The sequence below is a fragment of the Canis lupus genome, chromosome 9 (assembly GCF_003254725.2).
Source record: "Canis lupus dingo isolate Sandy chromosome 9, ASM325472v2, whole genome shotgun sequence".
NCBI lineage: Eukaryota > Metazoa > Chordata > Mammalia > Carnivora > Canidae > Canis > Canis lupus.
Window position 1 is genome coordinate 26,063,469 of NC_064251.1, and position 19,792 is coordinate 26,083,260.

The following is a 19,792-nucleotide window of genomic DNA, read 5'->3' on the forward strand; positions in this document are numbered from 1 at the left end:
GCCCTGGCCCCGGAGGCGAGGGTCCGAGCGGCCACGTGTCCGGCGGGGGAGTCCGAGGGAGCGAGGGAGTCTGCGGGCCGCCCGCTCCCCCTCCCGGGTATAAATCTTGGGGACCGGAAATACAATAAAACTTCACCGTGTTGATGAACTTCAAATGGTTTACATCCCCTCATGTCCTGAAAAGAAAGACGGCCGGGGGGCGGGTTAAAGGAAAGGGAAACAAATTTACGAGCCGCCGAAGCAGGCGCCCCGGCCCCTTTCTTTCGCCCGAGCGGACTGCGTCCGCGTGGGGAGAAGCCGCCTCGGCCGCCGGCCCCCGGGACGTTGCCTCGGCCGAGCCCGCCGGGGACTCGCCTCCTCGGGGAGTCGCCCAGCGCGGCGGCCAGGACGGCAGCCACCGTCTAGGCTGACAGTTCTCCGAGCCCCACGCACAGCCCCCTCGGCTCCCGGGGCTCGGGGCTCGTCGCCACCGCGGAGCCAGACGCCCCGTCCTTCCCCGCCGGAGCCGGGGCTCTGCCGGCCACGCCCTGTGGCCTCGGTTCTTTGCATCTTTCCGCCGAAAGCGGGTTTTTTATTTTCTCCTCCTCGGTCTCTAGCTGCCAGACCTCTGCCCTGCCCCACCCGTTTACTGCCAGGTACTTGCTCAAAGGGGAGAGAGGCTCAGAAGGCCTGAAAGGGGCTGAGCGAGGGCAGGGGCTCCCAGAAGAGACACCGAGAGGCCGGTCTTGGCCAGAGTGGAGGTGACGGCCAGCGCCGAGTCGTGTCCAAACTGGCGTCGCCCGAGCTCTGCCACCGGCTCCTGTCCGGCTCCTTCAAAGCCTCCGAGTCAAACAAAAACAACCACTACCTGGCACTTCCACTGCCCTCCCTATAGTTCTTTTCCACTACTGGATCGTTCGTTGTTGTTTTTGTTTTGCTTCTGGTTTTTTGTTTTTTACTAAACTTTGTGGAATCCGGATTTGGAATCGCTGACAGGCCGCGGTGAATCCAGACCACGGAAAATCCCTTTTCACTGCGGGCTCCAGATAAGTGGGTGTGAAGTTGATTTTCTGCTCACTTTGTCTCCTGGAGGGGTCTGCTTAGGCACACTTCTGGGTGGGAGAGCCAAGAATTCGATCATGCCTCACGGTTATTCAGCAAAAAAAATACCAAGGATTCTGGTCTAAGAGTTGTTGGAGGGCTAAGATGAAATCGGGTTCAGTCAGGGCTGGGTCCAGGACTTGGGTCCGGCTGCAGACCTTGGAGGGGGTCTGGTGTACTGACAGCCCCTTCTTCCCAGATGGACACAGGTGTGGCCCTGTGTGACCTGCTGGCTCCACGCCGGACCCTCATTCCAGAAAAGGCCCCAAAACCACTTCTGGCGACTTCTTTTTAAAGTGATAAAAAAAGACAGGAGCACCTGGTTGGCTCATTCCACAGAGTATGCAACTCCTTATCTCGGGGTTGTGAGTTTGAGCCCCACGTTGGGCATAGGGATTACTTGAAAAGAAAGAAAGAAAGAAAGAAAGAAAGAAAGAAAGAAAGAAAGAAAGAAAGAAAGAAAGAAAATTTAAAAAAATAAAGTTATAAAAAATGGCATGGGTAGGGAAAATACTATGGTCTACAGTTTGAAAATTTTTTGAAAGGCAGCCCCACTCTATCCCTGCCAGTCCGTGTTGGGAGTAGTGCTCTCTGGGTCCTTCCTTGCCCCAGGAGGAGGAAGGGGGGAGCTTATTAACAGCTGGAAGACAGGAAGTAGCTTGTTTCCATCCCAATATTCATATTCCAGGATATGCATGAGGAGGCACCTCCAGCTCCCTCCTTATTATGTGCCCGAACTCCCTCATTTCACTCTTTATCATGCTCTATTTTTATTAAAAAATACTGTGATGGCAGCTACTAGCAGTCACCCCTCCTCTGAGGAGTTGCCTCTGAGAGCTGTTAGGTTGGGAGGCCAGTAGTTTCCACACCATTCAAGACTGTTATTACCCACCCTCTGCCCCACTCTAGAGGCCTGCAATGGGGGCAGGTCTGTTTGCCGGCTCCCTGCCCATTGCTGACCTGGGTCTCATGATTCCCCGGGCCGAGGAAAGGGGATTGAACCATTTTAGAGTCTTGGATGCTAGAAAATCTGAAGAGGCCACGGCCACAGAACAGATGGATCTGTGCACATGCAAGACGTGCATATACTTTTCAAGGGTTTTGTAGCTTCTCCCTACCCCGATCCCTAGCCATGGATCTGCATTTAAAAAACAACTCTCTGCATGAGGCTGAACTGCACCCTCAAATACATTCCCATAGATGCCAGCCAGCCTTCTTATTCCGGGGTGGCCTGGCCCCAAATGAGTCAACTTTCAATGCCCAGCACAGACACCCACCAACAGAGGCGCTAGTGCCAACAGGCACCCTCCTGAATGCCACTCAGACACTAGTTGAACTGATGGTCACTCAGTGAATAAAGGCCATTTAGGCAATGTTTCTTTTCACCCTAAGATGTTTTCTGAATACTCTCCCCAAAGCTGGCGATCTCCAAATTATTCAGAAAGTGTAGGTGAGCATGCTGTAAGATTTAGGGGCAACTTTTCCCTACTTTGTCCCTCCTTGAAGATAAAGCGGAGTTCTAGCATAATTGAAGGGGACTGGCCACTGAATGGTGAGAGGAGGCAGTAGAGACTCAGATGCAGAACCCAGGATTCTCAAAGACACCCAAATGGAGACCCCCCCCCCAACACACACACACTTCCATTTAGTTGGAGTCACAAGGAGAATAAATATGTCTGGGCCTTCTTCTTCCGTTTCCTTTCCTACGGTTCCTTATGCGGGAGGGGTGGATTTCAGAGCAGTCTGAGGTGCCGGAAGCCGCATCCCTGAGACCCAGGCTGGATTTTTCTGACCCGGATTTCTGGTCGCCACGGGGAAGCCGCTCTGCTGTCGCTGGCGGGGGAGCCGAGGCCGCGGCCGACCTCTAGGCGGCGCCCTGGCGTTGAGTCCTCGCGCTGCTCTGGGTCCCGCGGTGGTGATTCGGCCGCTTCGCAGACGCGCTGGGCTTGGCCACCAGCTGGCCGCCGGCGCGTCGCCTTTGGCGCCCTCTGCCAAGCAAGAGAAACACGAGGAAACCGGTGAGGGCTGGGGAAGGAATCGGCAGCTCCTCCTGGCTCCCTCCGCTCCCCACCCCCTACCCTCACTCATTCCGGGCTCGGGGGGAGCCTTCCATAGCCCCAGCGCCTGTGATCTCGCCAGAGGCCTGCTCAAGGGCAGCGCCTGAATCCTTAGCCCCCACCCGCCCATAATGCAGACGAAGACACTGAGACCTGAAGTGGTTAGCCCAAGATCACAGCAGCTATTAAAATGGTGAGGCAGAGCCGGAGGACACGTCCTCTACTCTGAGAACCGAATGTTCTCACGTTAGCACCACCCCAGCAAAAAATGTATTCCTCGTAGGCAAAATTCATTTCCAGAAAGGCAGACTTTGGGGGTTGTCTGTTTGGAAGTTTGAGGTTTTCTGGATTTAAGATTTGGAGGAGCACATAAGGGAATTGGAAGCAGATGCAGGACCATCTACATACAGGACTGGGAGCCAAGACCCTCCCTTCCGGACATGGCCAGCTCAGTGTTCATAACCTCCCTAGAAGTGCCTGATGGAGGGCAAGTGCCTTAGTCCTTCAAGGTATGGATGAAAATCGACCTACTGGATGGGGTATTGTGAGGTTTGAATACTTTGTAAGAGGCTCTGATGACTAAGAGAAGGTGCAGAATAGACAACTGGCCCATAAACCCAAAGGAGGCAGGACTTTGGGGCAGACAGTAACGTCACTCTCCTTGGTTCAAATGGCCAGTCGAATTATAGGAAAGGAAGCCAAAGTACAGGTGGGAAAAAGAAGCCTTACTCGGGGACCCAGTCCCTATGAGTCCAAGCTCAGAGACGCCCAGAACCTGAGAAGCACAGGGTAGGAAAAACTGGGGTCCCTCTACTTCTGCCAAGGCAGAGATGCCATTTTATACTGTGAGGCCTTCTTGAACACATCTCTCCAAAGTTCCTCTTAGGACAGTGGTCCCCGAGAACCCCCTGCGGGGAAGGAAGGGAAGAAGAGGAGCCAGGGGGCCCCCAGGGCCCAGGGCAGCAAAGGGCACGCCCCACCACGGGGCAGACTAGGGGCGCAGCGCCGCCCAGGGCTCAGGTCCTCCGCCCGCCCCGGGAGACGCGCCTTCCCCTCCGGGCAGGGGTTCTCTGGACGCCTAATTACTGAGAGCACATCTGGAGCAGCTGCGCCCTAGCAAGCCTCGGGCACATTATTCCTCGCCAAACTCTATTTTCATTCCCGAGGCTGAATCATAAAAGACTCCAGAGGCAGGATAAATTTGGGTCTGTGTGTGTCAGCAATCTTGTGCGTGTGCGTGCGCGTGCCAGTATGCGAGCGTCCGGGAGGCGTCTGTGCGTCTCACTGTGATTGCCCAATTGATTCGCAAAAGTTAGGGGGAGAAATGGAGCAACATCAGGCGAATTCAACTGCGAACATACTGTCGGCCTCATTATCCGCCCATTTCCAGGGAAAGCATTTGGGGCTGGGAATTAGCCAGTTAATTGCATCACTTCTTTGTTCACTTTAGGGCAGGAGAAACTATCTGCTTTCTGTTAAAACATTCCATATTTCAAAAACTTTAAGATCTTCTCATTGTCAATTTTCTTTATTTCCATCCCCCTTATACCACTTGAACATTCAGATCTGCTGGTATCATATCAACATATCACACACACACACGCACACACACACACACAGGCTTTATGCTGGGATAAGGAGACTCAGTTTCTGCATCTGCAAAATCTGGATATCTTAACTCTTAGGGTTGTTGTAAGGATTAATTAATGTACAATGTGTCTAGGATTTAGCACAGTGCCTGGTGAACAGGGAGTATTTAGTAAATAATACCTATTAATAATAAGAGAAAAGGAGGGAACAAGGGAGGGGGGAGGAGGGAAGGGGGGGAGGAGGAAGCCTGCTTTGTTCTCAGAGAGCTAGTCTAGGTTGGAGGGTATGTTCTCAGCCTGTATATGTATAATGTATTCTTTTGACTTAGAGCAATGTCCATAAAAGTGAGGCCCCTTGAACCCCTTGGCCTGTAACTACCTCTTCAATAAGGAGCAGAGAATTGGGGCAATTATCTGGCTCATTTCAGGTTCAAACTCCCTTTAGCCTGAAGTATCTGGATCTGGTGGGGGAAAGGTCTGGGAAGTGGTGGCATATTCTCATTCAGCTTCTCAATGAGCATTTTCCTTTTGCTGGAGTGAGCAAGATCCTGCTTTAGAGAATGGGTGGAAAAAGGGGACCCAGAGAGCTGGAATTAAAGCAGAATATCTGAGAAATACTTTTTAAAAACTAGAGCTTGCTCATTTCCTGGGCATCAGGAAGCTTTGGGGTTCTCCATGCATCAGCCTCAGAGACTCTCCAGACAAATCACAGACCTTTGCCTGGTGGGAACTCTCATTCTGAATTCCACAAACATCTCCTGAGTGTCTACTGTGTGCCTAGCACTGAGCTAAGCTCTGGGGCTCCAGCGGGAGCTGCACCCCCCTAGTTAGCAGTGCTGACTTGCAGCCAGTGAGAGGTCTCTGCTCCCAGAAACTAGTCCAGGGATCCCAGAAGGGGGAAGACCCTGCTGGGTGAGAACTTCTGGCCAATGACAGCACTGCTTTTTCAGGGCCAAAGTTCTGGTGCAGGGGCGGGGCCAGATGGTCTGAGGGCACCCCCCTCCCATTGTCTGTCTGAAAGAGGCCAACTCCACGGTGCGGATGGCCTTGTGGGGGGAGGGGTGGGGCACAGGGAATTGAGAAGGGGTGGAGAGATGGCTTGAGGCTCCTGACCCTCAGTCGGAGGTTCCTGAGAACACCAATTAGCTTTTTTTTTTTAATTAGTAAAGTAGGGAACAAATGGGCATATATTTCTTCTGCTCTGATTAAAAGCATTTAGGTCAGGTGTTCCCAGCCTGAATTATTCAGTTTAAGTTGTCCCAAGCAGAAAATTGTTTATTTTTCCTTTTTATTTTCAGGCAGGGGTCTGAATACTATTAGCCAGCCATTGGCTTCTTGTTACAGCCCAGAACTGTGGGGGCTGGTAGGTGGTGGTTGTGTCAGCCCAGAGAAAGACAACTAGCAATGGGTTGGAGTCTTTCCTTCCCCAAAAAGCATTTGCTTGAAATATGTAGGCAATTGAGGTCTAACCTGGAGGGGCTGGGTTTTGTGGTGTCTGTGTGTGTTAGGGTGTGTGTGTGTGATAAGCTGGATAATTTCCTCTTCCTTTTTTTTTTTTAAGATTTTATTTATTTATTCATGAGAGACACACAGAGAGAGGCAGAGACACAGGCAGAGGGAGAAGCAGGCTCCATCCTGGGAGCCTAACGCGGGACTCAATCCCAGGACTCCAGGATCATTCCCTGAGCCAAAGGCAGGCACTCAACCGCTGAGCCACCCAGGCATCCCAATTTCCAGTTCCCTTAATTTGTCTGAATGTAGGTAGTCCTCCTAGAAGAAGGAATTTTGCTCACTTCCCAGACCTCAATGAAATCTGACTTTCTTCAGGGAGTTCCAGCTTGGTCAGGTCACAGGTAGGGAGAAGGCTGGAGAGCTGTTACTAGGCTGCGGATGAAGAGTCTAAAGAAGCCACAACACACAGACTGGGTGAAACTAGAGGTCCTCCAGGTTTGGCAGGGGCTACCTGATGTGCTTGGCTCCTTACTAACAAAATTACAAAAACTTTTAGGAGCAGGTCCTTCCCCTCTCAACCCACAGTTTGGAATCCCCAGCCTCTAACCCTGGCTAAACCCTCAGTCCCACAATGAGTTGGGGTCTCTGAGGAAACTGAATAAGTAGATTAATAAGGAACAAAAAAGAACATTCCACTGCTTGATCCCTATTTGCTTGGCCCTCAGACAGCATTACCTAGGGGGTTGTCACCAGATAGCCTTCCCTTTCCAGATGTTTCAGTACTTATTTTTTTATTTCCTGGGAGGCTGCCCAAGTCCCACTTCTTTCTAGCAGCTGGTCCCACCCTGGACCAGTCCATGATCAGTTTTCCCCAGCAAAGCTCGAGACCCTGTTCAGGGAAAGAGGAAAAACCGATTCCCACTGGGAACCCAGGCCCCGCATGCAGGTAGAGGTGGAGAGAGGGACACTGCTGCTTGGATGTTTTTAAAGACGAAGGTTGACCTGGTAAACACCAAGGTATCAGCTACAGGCAAAAAAGTGAAGACCTGTATTAACTGACCATATTTGGTCTCAGCATTTTCCAGACATCAGCTTCTTTAACCAATCCAAATAGGAGTTCTTAACCTGGGGTCCAAGGGGTCTGAAATCCTCTGAAATTGTGGGATTTGGTGAGTACTACAAAAGTATCCCCCCGCCCTCCGGAAAGAATCAATAGTTTTCATCAGTATTTTAAAGTATCAGTTGAGTGAAGAGTTAAGAACCTTTCACCCACCATTCACATACAAATACCTCAAATGTGACGCAGAGGGAGGCAGTGAAATAGACTTGGGCATCTGACAGGAAAAATTAAAAGAGAAGACGAACAATTATATCATAAGGTCTGGTGAATACTGTCACCTGGCCTGCACCAGAAAAACGGGCACCTGCTCACAGGTACTGGGCGCTCCAGGACAGAGACAGGTGGGCCCACAAACCCATCCTGACCTCGTTGCACCCTTGCTCGCGCAGAGGAGTGAGCAAGGTCTCTGGGGCTCTAATTGAAAATGACATGGAGCTTTTTCTCCACTGGGGCCTGGATCTTCTGCCATTTGTGGCCTTGCCCCGAGTTGGCCCATACGGAAAAGGAACTGAAAGTTTCAGCATCCGTTTTTCCCTCGGAAAGGACTCGCTCGCTGCGGAGATCCACGGATGGATCTCTAGCTCCCTGGATCCCAGCCAGGGCCCAGGGGCCGAGTCTGAGACCCGGGAGCCTAGACGGCCAGCCGGGCCGCTAGCCATGACCTTAAAGTTCTCTTGGCCTCGGGTTGGGCGCGGTAGGGGAGGGAGAGGCCGTCAACAGGTAGACAGAAGCAGACACAAAGGAAGGGGCCGCTGAAAGCAGCTAAAGAGAATGACAAAGAGGGAGCCAGACAGGAGCCGGGAGCCGGAGCGCGGGGGCAGGTGGAGCCGGCAAACCCGCGTGCTGAGAAGGGCCCACGGGGGCCGCGAGGCAGCCAGGCGCGTCTCCTTTACCCATCTTTACCGGGAGGTTAATGACTCCGCCAGCGCCCCCTCGTTCCAAACTGCCCATTGAGGACTCCTCGGTCTCCTTAAGGCTCTCTGGTTAATTAGCCGGTTCGGGAGGATAGAGGTGGACCTGGCGGGGTTTCGCTAGATCGTTAGTTAATTGTGGGGAGGAAGGGCGCATCCAGGAGGAGAAATCCGGGGCCGGGAATGGGGGCAAGTGGTGCAGGCGCCGTAGGCCGGAGGGAGCAAATGAACTCTGGGTGCGCGGGGTGGCCGATCCCAGGACCCACTCGCCCCCGGGGCAGAAGAGCGGCAAGACGCTCCCTCGGAAAGCGCGCCCTGTCGCAGCCTCTGCGGGTCCCCGCGCGCCAAGATCCCGGTTGAGGCGAGGCGCTGGGTCAGCCTGCACAGCCGCGGGTGGCCGGCCGGAGCCCCCACCCGACCCCATCTCCTCGGGAGACCGCAGACGCCGGGAGTCCGCCGGCCCTTGGCGTTGCGGCGTCCGAGGGGGCACCTGTGTGATTGCGACCTCCCTTCGCCCCTTTATTGCCGCTTCCGGACGCCTGGGCGGGTTTGAACGCCTCCTTTCTAATCCCTCCGCCAGGTTCCCGCCTCGGGAGGCCCCGGGCTCGGAGCCGGGCCGTCCCAGGCTTGCAGATCCCACCCCTGCGGCGCCAGACTGCTACTGGGCTGGCGGCGGCGGCTGGGGCGGGCGGCGCGCCGAGTCTCCGCGGCGACTGCGGCCACTGCGTGCGGCCGCCAACCTGCCCGGCGACCTCCCGGTCCTCCTGCCCGCCGCGGGGAGGCCGTCGCGGAGCCGGCCCTGAGACCTTCGCTCCGCGCCCCGCCGGGAGGTGATCCCCAACCGAGCACTGCGGGGTGCGTGCCGTCGGGGACCGCTGCGCTGCTGGCCCAGCGCAAGGGAACCTTGCACGGGACTTGGGGACGTTCCGCACAGCTCCCAGCAATGTTTGGATTTGGGGGACCGAGGGGCGCTGCTGTCACAAATCCCTCGCACGGAGAGGCGACTGTCCGGAACCCCCGGAACCCCCCCCCCCCAAGACCTGGTCCCACGGCAGAGGGCGGTGACGCGGTCTCTCCCGGGAGCTGCAGCAGGAGTCGCGAGGCAGGGACACCTCAGTCTGCAGGAGGAGGAGCCGTGGAGGGAGAAGGTGGCTGCGAGGGGCCTCACTCCGTCCGCTTCACCTCAGAGCCGGGAGGTCCCCGAGGCCTGGGAGCGCAACCGCTGAGCAAGAGGTAAGTAGCGATTTGGCTCCTCTCCCTCTTACACTGTTTTAAAGGACAAAGTCTTTGGGTATTGACTTCTCTCGCCATAAAAGAGTTTGGGGCAATCTGACCGGTCCTGGCGAGTCGGGGGCCTTGGCCGTAGTTTAAGGGGAAAAAAAAATCCGTTGGATAGTGGAGGCTCAGAAGTTTGTGGTTATTTTTCTCATTATGATTAGTTAATATCCAGGTTATTTTGGACTAAATCCTCACTTCCACTCAAGCCAAGATTCAGCCTTGGACAGCTGCCCGGCTGTACTTCAAAGGCAGAGGACTGAAACCGGGCACCTCAGGGAGCCCCAAGATGGGATGTGATGAGGATGGGGCTCTTTGGCCTTAATTATCCCTGCAAGATAAAGGGTGTTATTCCTGTAACTGGGGTTGAGGATGGAGGTAGGGCAAGGATGGAAAGTGGGCTGAGGTAGCCACTCTGGCATCTTCCTGAGGAAGAAGGAGTTGAGATTTGGGCAACTTTTCAGATCCTAGTGGGTTACAGACAGTGGTGGGGAGAAGAGAGCCTCCTGGGGGCTTCTGCAGGTGGAGACCCACCTAGTAAGCAGTGAGGTATCAGCCCAAGGGGAAAAAAAGTGAAAACCTACATTAATGACCATATTTGGTCTCAACATTTTCCAGGCACAGACTCCTCTGATCAATCCAAATAGGAATTCTTAACCTGGCATTCAAGGAGTGTGAAATCCTCTGAAATTGTGGGATTTCATGGCTCTACACAAAGCCCTTAGTCATCTTCTGAGAAGGTCTGGGAGGGGAAGGAGGCAGGGGGAACATAGGAAAAGGTGAGAGGTCACAGACCCTGAAGCCTAGCTCCCTAGAGACTGAGCTCTGAACCTCAAAACCTGAAACCTCAAGCTGACCCTATGTATGTATTACCAAATTGGAGAGTGGAAAGGTGCAAGTCAACCAAGGAGAAAATTTTCTCCATTGTTTGCAAGATGGGTCTGGATGTCTAAGTAGATTGCAAATCTGGATGTTTTTAGGATTTTTTTTGTTTTGTTTTGTTTTTCCTTTTCAGTTGTTCCTGATTTTTGACTGGGCTCTAGGGCCAGTAGGGCAGCCAGGCAGGAGGAAAGGGACGGGGATCTCCAGCAACCCCCCTCCCCACCACCTCCACCTGGTGAACAACCTAGGGTCTCCTGCCCACCAGGTCAGGGCCAAGCCTACCCTGGCCAAGGCTCATTCGGTGGCAGGCCTGGCCTCGACCCGGTTAGCACTGAGGACTCATTTATTTTTCTGTGAGCCCAGACCTGCCCAAGCTACACACTGCCTCCACACTGCCAGATGTGCCTCCACATCTGGCCACCCAAATAACTAGAGCATTTTCTCTTCTTCCTGTTTTTGAAAACTGCATTAGTCTCACATCCTTAGTTCCTCTTAAGGAAGATGGTGCCATTGGATCTTGGGGTATGGGGGCTGCAGAATCAAACTACGTCTAAGCATTGGACAGCAAGGTCTACAATGACAACTTGGCACCTCCAATCACAGTTCTTGGTGCTGACTGGATGGGTCAAAAATTCTCTCCTTTCTCTCTCCATCCCTTCTCCCCAAGCCCAGAAGAGTCATGGATTTTCTGTCTTTCTGTGTTTGGAGAGGAAGAGAAAACAAAACCTAAGAGTCAGAGAGTAAGCAATGAGGGAGGAGAAAGTGAGGGAGATAATTCCAATAGATTAAAAAAATCTACCTCTCTTTCTAAACCAACAGCATCTGAATACTAATATTTGTTTTAATCAGGCCAGGAAGAGGAGTTGGAGACAGAGTGGGCAGGAGACTAAGTTCCCAGCTTAACAGATGCTCCAATCATGAGGTCAGTGGCTTCCAAGGCAGTGAGAAGTCAAAAGTGCCAACCGTCTGCTCAGGATGGTCTGAGTCTCCCAAATTGCAGTGTAGAAGAGTGAGGGGCTCCCCTTAGGGGCCTCTGAGGTCTCCCATAGTGCCTTGCCTGGGGTTAGTAAAGCCTTTCCTTGTGTTTCTTCTGAGGTAGTGTGCACATGTATGTTTGTGTTGGGGTGGTGGTTCTAAACCACGGCAGAGGTAGGGTAATGCACTTCCTGGGGAGTCTATGGTGTTGTGGTTGGGAGTGGAAGGGGGTTTCACCCCTCCTGGACTGGGGTAGTGAGGAGGCCTCGCTGGACTTGAAACCAAGTGCTCTAGACTCTAGGGAAAGGGAGGCGCTGCAGCTCCAAAGAGGATTTGCAGGGAAGATCAGATCAGAAAAAGCCCCAGACTCTCTTCCTTCAAGGGTGAGAGAAATACACTGAGAAATGTGAACTTTCACTCAGGGAACACCTCCATTCCATGATGGGTCATCATGCTTGTACTGTGCTGTATGTTTCCACATTTAGCATACGTGGAATATGTGAAATATACCATGCACTGGTCTAATTTGGAAGAGGGGGTGTATACAGGTGAAAATGTGAATTTCCCACCTGGAACCTTATTATTGAGCACAACTGGGAGCACATAATTTTCTGTCTCTTTTGCATGTTTTTTTTTTTTTTTTAACCAATCCTCAATCTTTACCGGGTGCTTAAATACTGGGAAAGGCACAGCTGCCCTGATACAGGAATTCCCACTGATTCTTGAGGTTTACTAATTCCTGAGAGACCCCACAATACTGCATACCCCTTTATGTCTACTTCTCTCTGCACGCCTTTTCAACAGCACATAGGTGCCCCTGAACCAGTCCATACAGATTGAGGTCCTTTCCCTCCTTTTGCTCCTTACCATGAACAACCAAATCCTCTACAAAAATGCACAGGCATCATTTTCGGGAGTGTGAGTTTCAAGTAAGATGGCGGCCCAGGCATCCCTGCAGATTTGGATACATGCTTTCCTAGGCAGGAGGCCACCCCAGCCCCAGCACAATCCAGAGGGCAAGGAAACCTGGATTCCCTTGCAGCAGGGAAAAGCCATCAGAAGGAAGAGACTCCTCCTAGCAGTCTCCCTCCATCCCTTGCAGGGGACTCCTAGAGAGAGAGCTGATTCTACCCCCCGGGGGGCCTGGTGCTCCCGTCTGGACCCAGAGTTCCAGGCCAATTTCTAATTTCCACGGAGAAAGAATAGCATCTCCCTTTCCAAGCTACCCCCACCCGCGAGGCCATTCGGGACGGACAGCCCGGTCTCTCTGGCTACATCCGCTTGGAATCTGGAGTTGCAAGGGGGAGACCCTGCGGAGAGGGCCCGAGGCTGCGGAGACGCTCAGCCCGCGGCTGTGGGGAGCCAGGGCTGCGGGGAAGCGACGGGAGGCGAGCCTCGGCCTCTCACACTCCTCGGCTAGGAGCAGGAGTCCAGCGCGAGCGGGGCGGGAGGTCAAGGCTTTGCGCTCTGGTCCCGGGAGGCCCCACCCGGGAGGCTGGGTCCGTCCGGAGCCCAAGGTTAACCGGCGGCCCGGGGTGGCCCGCGCTGGCCTCACAGCGCGGCCGGGGACTGCTGGACCCCAGAGGGGTCTTCTGCGCCTCGCTTTGAGCTGCGTGGTCGCGGCCTCCGGCGGCGAGCGGAGGCCGGGCGGGGAGTGTCTCACCTACCTCTCCGAACCGCGCCGTCCTCCGCGCGTCTTCAGAGGCTGCAGCGACCCGGGCTTTGGGCGCGCCAGAGCTAGGGACCCAGGTGCCGACTCCGGGGCCCAGGGCTCGGCGGCTTCGGGCTGCCGCCCCCCGCCCGTGAGGCCTCTGGGCGCAGAGTCTAGGTCTGGGGCGCCCGGGTGCAAGGAGACTCGTGCGTCCTCTATCCCCCTGGAGCCGGCGAGGGGGCGACAGGGGCGAGGACAGGGCCGAGGGGGCGCATTGGCGCGGGCGCCACCGTCCTCCGCTCCGCCCGGGCGGGGCCCCCGCCAATCTCACCTGCCCCCTTCCTGGGGCGCCGTCGGATGACCGCGCGGCGGTTCCAAGAGTGGGCCTTGCGCGGCGTGGGGAAAGGCCAAAGCCGCGGAGGAAAGGCGCCGAGATGGCCGGCAGACAGAGAGACTCGTGTGTGTGTGTGTGTGTGTGTGTGTGTGTGTGAGAGAGAGAGAGAGAGAGAGAGAGAGAGAGAGAGAGAGAGAACGGACAAGAGAGAAGGAGATGCGGGGATCGCTTCCCAGAGAAGCCGTCAAATGCAGACATAGACAAAAGAAGTAGGGGAGAAAGAGTCTGGGGGACAGAAAGAAGCCCCGAGGGTTTCTGAAGCGACAAGTTGTCCTTGGGAGTTGGGAATGTGAGAGGGAGGGGCAAGGCCAGAGGAGTCTAAGAAGAGGAGGGGGCGTGCAGACCCTTGGCTGGAGGCGACCGATCCACGTAGAGGACGCAGAACCCGGGCCCTCCTCCGTCCCCCTCCCCCAGACCCTCACCCTGTTGCAGCCCATCTCCGGCTGGATGCAGCGCAGCGCCAGGCGCTTCCCGCGCTCCCTTCCTGGTGCCCCGCCTATCTGGGGCTCGGTCCCGCCTAGGGAACAGCACCAGGCTGAGGGCTGCCCTACCAACTGTTCCTTTCTTCTGTTCGCTGGGCCTTAAATGAGATTCTCCCCTCATTAGATGATAAGGACAAGTGAGGCCAAAGGGAACGACCTTGGCCAAGGTCAAAGGAAGAACTTGGAAGTTTCACTTTCCATCCCAACCCTTAGGATCTCTTTGCGTCTTTGCCCTTCTGGTTACTAGAATGGCATCCTGAAACCACAGGCTTTTCTCTTTCTCTCCAAGACCAGATAGAGATCCCAACTTACCTGCACTCGTGGAAGGGCCACAAAACAGCCCAGCTGGCTGGTCTCCAGGAGTTATTTGGCCTCAGATCTGAGACCTTCCTCCTCAGCCAGCAAAAGGCTGGGGACCTACTGGTAATCCAGCCCTTTCCTGCAAATGGCTGTCCAGGATGGGGGTGGGGTGTGTCTGAGATCTGAGTTCTAGGCCCGGCTCCCCTGCTCTTACCCTGGAACTTCAGCCCCACCCCCTCTCCAGGTTTTAGTTTCCTCTGAATCTGCAGGAGCAGGCTGGGTGATTGATGCTTTGCCTCTTCATCCTCCTCTGGTTTGCAGGTTCTGGTGAACTTTCACTGTGGAGACCAAAACATATCCGCATGGTGATTTTATTCTGTAGCCATTCTATATTCATTAATCACAAATATGGAAATAATAGTAAAGTTAAATTTTGCTTCCATGACTATTTTTCTATTTTCCTTTTCTGTACTTTCTATTTATTATAGTATGAATGCAGCAAAGGGTGCTGATATTAACTGTATGGCTCAATGTATTTTGCATATGTACACATGTATATAATCACCACTTAGGTCAAGATATTTCCAGCCTGCCAGAAGTCTCCCTTATAATTCCTTCCAATGAAAAAATCTCTTAGTTCATAACCTCCAGAAGTAACCATAACTCTGTCTTCTCTCACCATAGATTAGTTTTGTCTGTCCTTAAAAGATATATAATGTAATAATGTTATGTATTCTTTTGTGTTTGGCTTCATGAGCTCAGGATTATGTGTATGGGAATCGTACGTGTTGCCGTATGCTACAGTAGTTCATTCTATTTATCGCCATACTCCATTTAGTGTCATATTCCCTTGTATGGATATGTCCCAATATATTTATCCATTCTTCTCTTGGTGGATGTTTGGCTTGTTCCCAGTTTGGGGCTGCACTTAGAGACTCAGGATTGGAAATGCTTTGCCATGGGATAGGAATAGTATGCTAGATACTGACAGTTTTCTAAAGTGGTTGACCATTTGACACTCCCACCAGCAATGTATGAGAGAGCTAGTTGCTCACGTACTTTCTAACACCTGGCGTTGTCTATCTTGTTCATTTTAATCATTATGGTGATGTTCCAACGTGTGTGTGGGTGTGTTTAAAAAATTGTGATTAAAACAAAGCTTCCCATCATAACCGTTTAAGGTGGACAGTTCAATAGTTAACTATATTCACATCATTGTATAACAGATCTCTAGAACTTTTTCGTCTGCAAAACTGACTCTATGCCCACTAAGCAACAATTCCTCCTTCTCCCATTTCCTCCAGCCTTTGGCAAGGACATCTACTTTCTGTTTCTATAAGGTTGACTACTTTAGATATCTCCTATAAGTTGACTCATACAATATTTGTCTTGTTATGACTACCTTATTTCACTTAGCATAATATCCTCAAGGTTCATCCATTTTGCAGCATGTGATAAGATTTCCCTATTATTTAAGGCTGAATAATATGCCATTGCTGTGTATACCACATTTTTTTTATTCATTGATCTGTCGATGGACATTGGGTTCCCTTTACCTCTTGACTACTGTAAATAACACTGCAGTGAATATAGTGTGCAAACAGATTTTCAAGATCCTGCTTTCAAATCTTTTTTTTAAAGATCTTTTTACAGTAACTGTACACCTAATGTGGGGCTCAAACTCACAACCCCAAGATCAAGAGTCACATGCTCTACCAACTGAGCCAGCCAGACACCCCAACTGCTTTCAAGTCTTTTGGGTCTATACCCAGATATGGGATTGCTGGGTCATATGGTAATTCTATTTTTAACTTTTGGTGGAACCTGTATACTGTTTTCCACAATGGCTGTGCCATTTTACATTCCTATGGACAGCACATAAGAATTCCAATCTCTCCACATCTCACCAACACCTGTAATTTTTCTGTTTATTTATTTTTTTTTTTTAAATTTTATTTATTTTATGATAGTCACAGAGAGAGAGAGAGAGAGAGAGAGGCAGAGACATAGGCAGAGGGAGAAGCAGGCTCCATGCACCGGGAGCCCGACGTGGGATTCGATCCGGGGTCTCCAGGATCACGCCCTGGGCCAAAGGCAGGTGCCAAACCGCTGCACCACCCAGGGATCCCTCTGTTTATTTTTAATAGCAGTCATTCTGGTAGGTGTGAGGTGGTATCTCTTTGTAGTTTTAATGTGCATTTCTTTGGAGATGAGTGAAGTTGAGCACTTTTTCATATATTTATTGGCCATTCCTATATCTTCCTCTGTGAATGTTCTCTAAGCCATTCCTATATTCTCCTCTGTGAAAGTCTTCCCCACTTGCATACTCTTTCTCTTGCTAAAATAAATATAAATAAAATCTTTTTTTAAAAAAATAACACCTTTCCCCCTCTTTGTACTAAGTTTGTAAGTTATTTCCATTGCAAACATTTCTCCCAGTTTTCTATCAATTTTGTTTATGGTATGTTTTCCATATGTTTTTAAAATAAGATCAAAGATCTTTATCTTTTTTAAATAGAAATTTGGGGTATCTGGCTTTCTTTTTTTTTTTTTGGCTTTCTTTTTTCTTTTTTTCTTTCTTTCTTTCTTTCTTTCTTTCTTTCTTTCTTTCTTTCTTTCCTTTTTTTTTTTTTTTTTTTGTATCTGGCTTTCTTTAGAAAGTTCTCCTTGACCCAAAGTGTTCATATTGCCACCACAAGTAACTATAAGAAATCTGTCATTTTACAATTTGTAGATTAAAAGTCACACACAGGTTTCACTGGGCTGAAATCAAGGAATTGGAAGGACTGTGTTCCTTTCTGGAGGCTCTAAGGGAGGATCTGTTTCCTTGCTCTTTCTGGTTGTTGGCAGAATGTAAGCCTTCTTACACTGCAGGACCCCTGATCTCTAGCGGCTAATAGAGGGCTGTTCTCAGCATCTAGCGGTCACCCACATTTCTCACCTGTCTCTCCTCCACCTTCAAAGCCAGCAATGGCCTGTCAAGTCCTCCTAGTGCTTCAAATTTCTTTTCATTCTTCTGAGGTCTCATTTCTCTAGTTTGGCCAGGAAAGTTTCTCCAGTTTTAAAGATCCACATGATTAGATTGGTCCCACCCAGATAATCCAGGATAATCTCCCCTTCTCCAGGTCTTTATCTACAAAGCCCTTTTGCTGTATAAGGTAACATACTTACAGATTCCAGGAATTAGGGTAAGGATATCTTTGGTGGGGTGGGTGTGGGGGATTAATCTGTCTACCACGACACCTAAATGTTGTTTTTCCTTATTTTTTTTTTTTAAATGTAAGCCTTTAGGGGATCCCTGGGTGGCGCAGCGGTTTAGCGCCTGCCTTTGGCCCAGGGCGTGATCCTGGAGACCCGGGATCGAATCCCACATCGGGCTCCCGGTGCATGGAGCCTGCTTCTCCCTCTGCCTTTGTCTCTGCCTCTCTCTCTCTCTCTCTGTGACTATCATACATAAATAAATAAATATTTTTTAATAAAAAAATATTAAAAAAAATAAAAAATGTAAGCCTTTAATATACCTGAGATATATATAGTGTGAGAGTGCATGTTTGTTCACAGGCTTGATCATCTTTCCCTGTGATTATTGGCTCTTCTATAAATGGCTCATTTAAAACCTTAGCTCATTTTATTTATTTTTTTAAGATTTTATTTTTATGTACTCTCTACACCCAACATGGGAATCAAACTCACAACCCTGAGATCAAGAGTCATATGCCCCACCGAATGAGCCAGCCAGGTGCCTCAAAACTTTAGCTCATTTTTATCATTGGCCTTTTCATTGTCACTTAATGAGAGCTCTTAATTTTTTGGTAAATACTAATCTTTAACCCTTTAACTGCCAGTCATGGTGAAAATGGCCTTTTGTTTTGTTGAACAAAAATCAACAGTTCTTGACCTCATGAAACTATATTCTGTCAAATAAATTTATTAACCTAGAAGCCAGCATTTAATTTCTAATTCATATAAAGTACTTGAAGAATACAAGGAACTGGGTGCTATGATAGAGAATAATGAAGGAACATAATTTGAAAGTGGTCCAAGGAAGTTGTCTATAAGGATGTGATGCTGAAACTAAGATCTGAAAAATAAGATAAAGAGTTATCTTGGAGAAGCATGGAAAGCAGGAGTGTTTCTGGCAGAGGACAACTATTGAAAGGATCCTGAAGTAGTATATCCAGGCTAATTAGAGAATAATTTTCTGTCATTCTGTAAAACTGTCTTTAGAATAGGTTATTTTGTGCTCGCTTTGGCAGCACATATACTAAAAATAGAATAGGTTATTTTAGTCTGGACTGCAGATACTTAGATTCATAGAACTTTTTTTTTTTTTTATGATAGTCACAAAGAGAGAGAGAGCGAGAGAGAGAGGCAGAGACACAGGCAGAGGGAGAAGCAGGCTCCATGCACCAGGAGCCCGACGTGGGATTCGATCTTGATCCTGGATCTCCAGGATCGCGCCCTGGGCCAAAGGCAGGCGCTAAACCGCTGCGCCACCCAAGGATCCCCATAGAACTTTTTTTTAAAAGATTTTATTTATTGGGGATCCCCAGGTGGCTCAGCGATTTAGCACCTGCCTTTGGCCCTTTTTAAATCTTTAAAAAAAAAATTTTATTTATTTATTCATGAGAAACACACACAGAGAGAGAGAGAGGCAAAGACACAGGCAGAAGAAGTAGGCTCCATGCAGGGAGCCCAACGTGGGACTTGATCCCAGGACTCCAGGATCACGCCCTGGGCTGAAGGCAGCGTTAAACCACTGAGACACCCAGGCTGCCCACTTTTTTTTTTTTTTTTGGAGGTTTTTTTTTTTAAGATTTTATTTATTTATTCATGATAGACATAGAGAAAGAGAGAGAGAGGCAGAGACACAGGCAGAAGGAGAAGCAGGCTCCATGCCAGGAGTCCAACACAGGACTTGATCCCAGGATTCCAGGATCCCGCCCTGGGCCAAAGGCAGGCACTGAACTGCTGAGACACCCAGGGATCCCCTTTTGGAGGTTTTCTTTTGGAAGAGGTCAGCTTTATTGAGGTATAATTTATATGTAATAAAATTCACTATTTTAAGGTGTATCATCCAATGCTTTTTAACAAATGCGTACATCTCTGTAACTACTACCACCATCATAATATAGAACATCTCTATCACCACAAAAAGTGTCCTGGTGCACTTTTGCTGTCAATCTCCTCCCCACCCATCCCCAGACCCAGGTCATCTATGACCCTGTTGTCACCATTGTCTTGATTTTCCTAGAATTTCCTGTAGAGGGAATCATGTGAGAATGTTTTTGCCCGTTTTTCTCTTACTTTGCATAATGCTTTTGAAATTTAACTAGGGGATCCCTGCGTGGCTCAGTGGTTTAATGCCTGCCTTCAGCCCAGGGCGTGATCCTGGAGTCCCGGGATCAGGATCGTGTCCCACATTGGGCTCCCTGCATGGAGCCTGCTTCTTCCTCTGCCTGTGTCTCTGCCTCTCTCTCTCTCTGTGTGTGTTTCTCATGAATAAATAAATAAAATCTTTTAAAAAAAGATTAAAAAAATGAAATTTAACTATATTTTGTGTTTCGGTAATTGGTTTCCTTTTATCATGGAGTGTATTTATTCCCCCCCCTCCTTTTTTTTTT

The 19,792-nt window shown here is 50.4% G+C and overlaps 1 long non-coding RNA gene across 1 annotated transcript; it reads right to left on the bottom strand.

Annotated features, from left to right (window-relative positions):
* Positions 1-140: 140 nt before the first annotated feature.
* Positions 141-13,935, bottom strand: LOC118355855 (uncharacterized). Its single transcript, XR_004819116.2, has 2 exons — positions 13,809-13,935; positions 141-3,068 (listed from the first exon to the last, which is right to left on the bottom strand). It is a non-coding gene; the product is annotated as an uncharacterized LOC118355855 (long non-coding RNA).
* Positions 13,936-19,792: the final 5,857 nt, after the last annotated feature.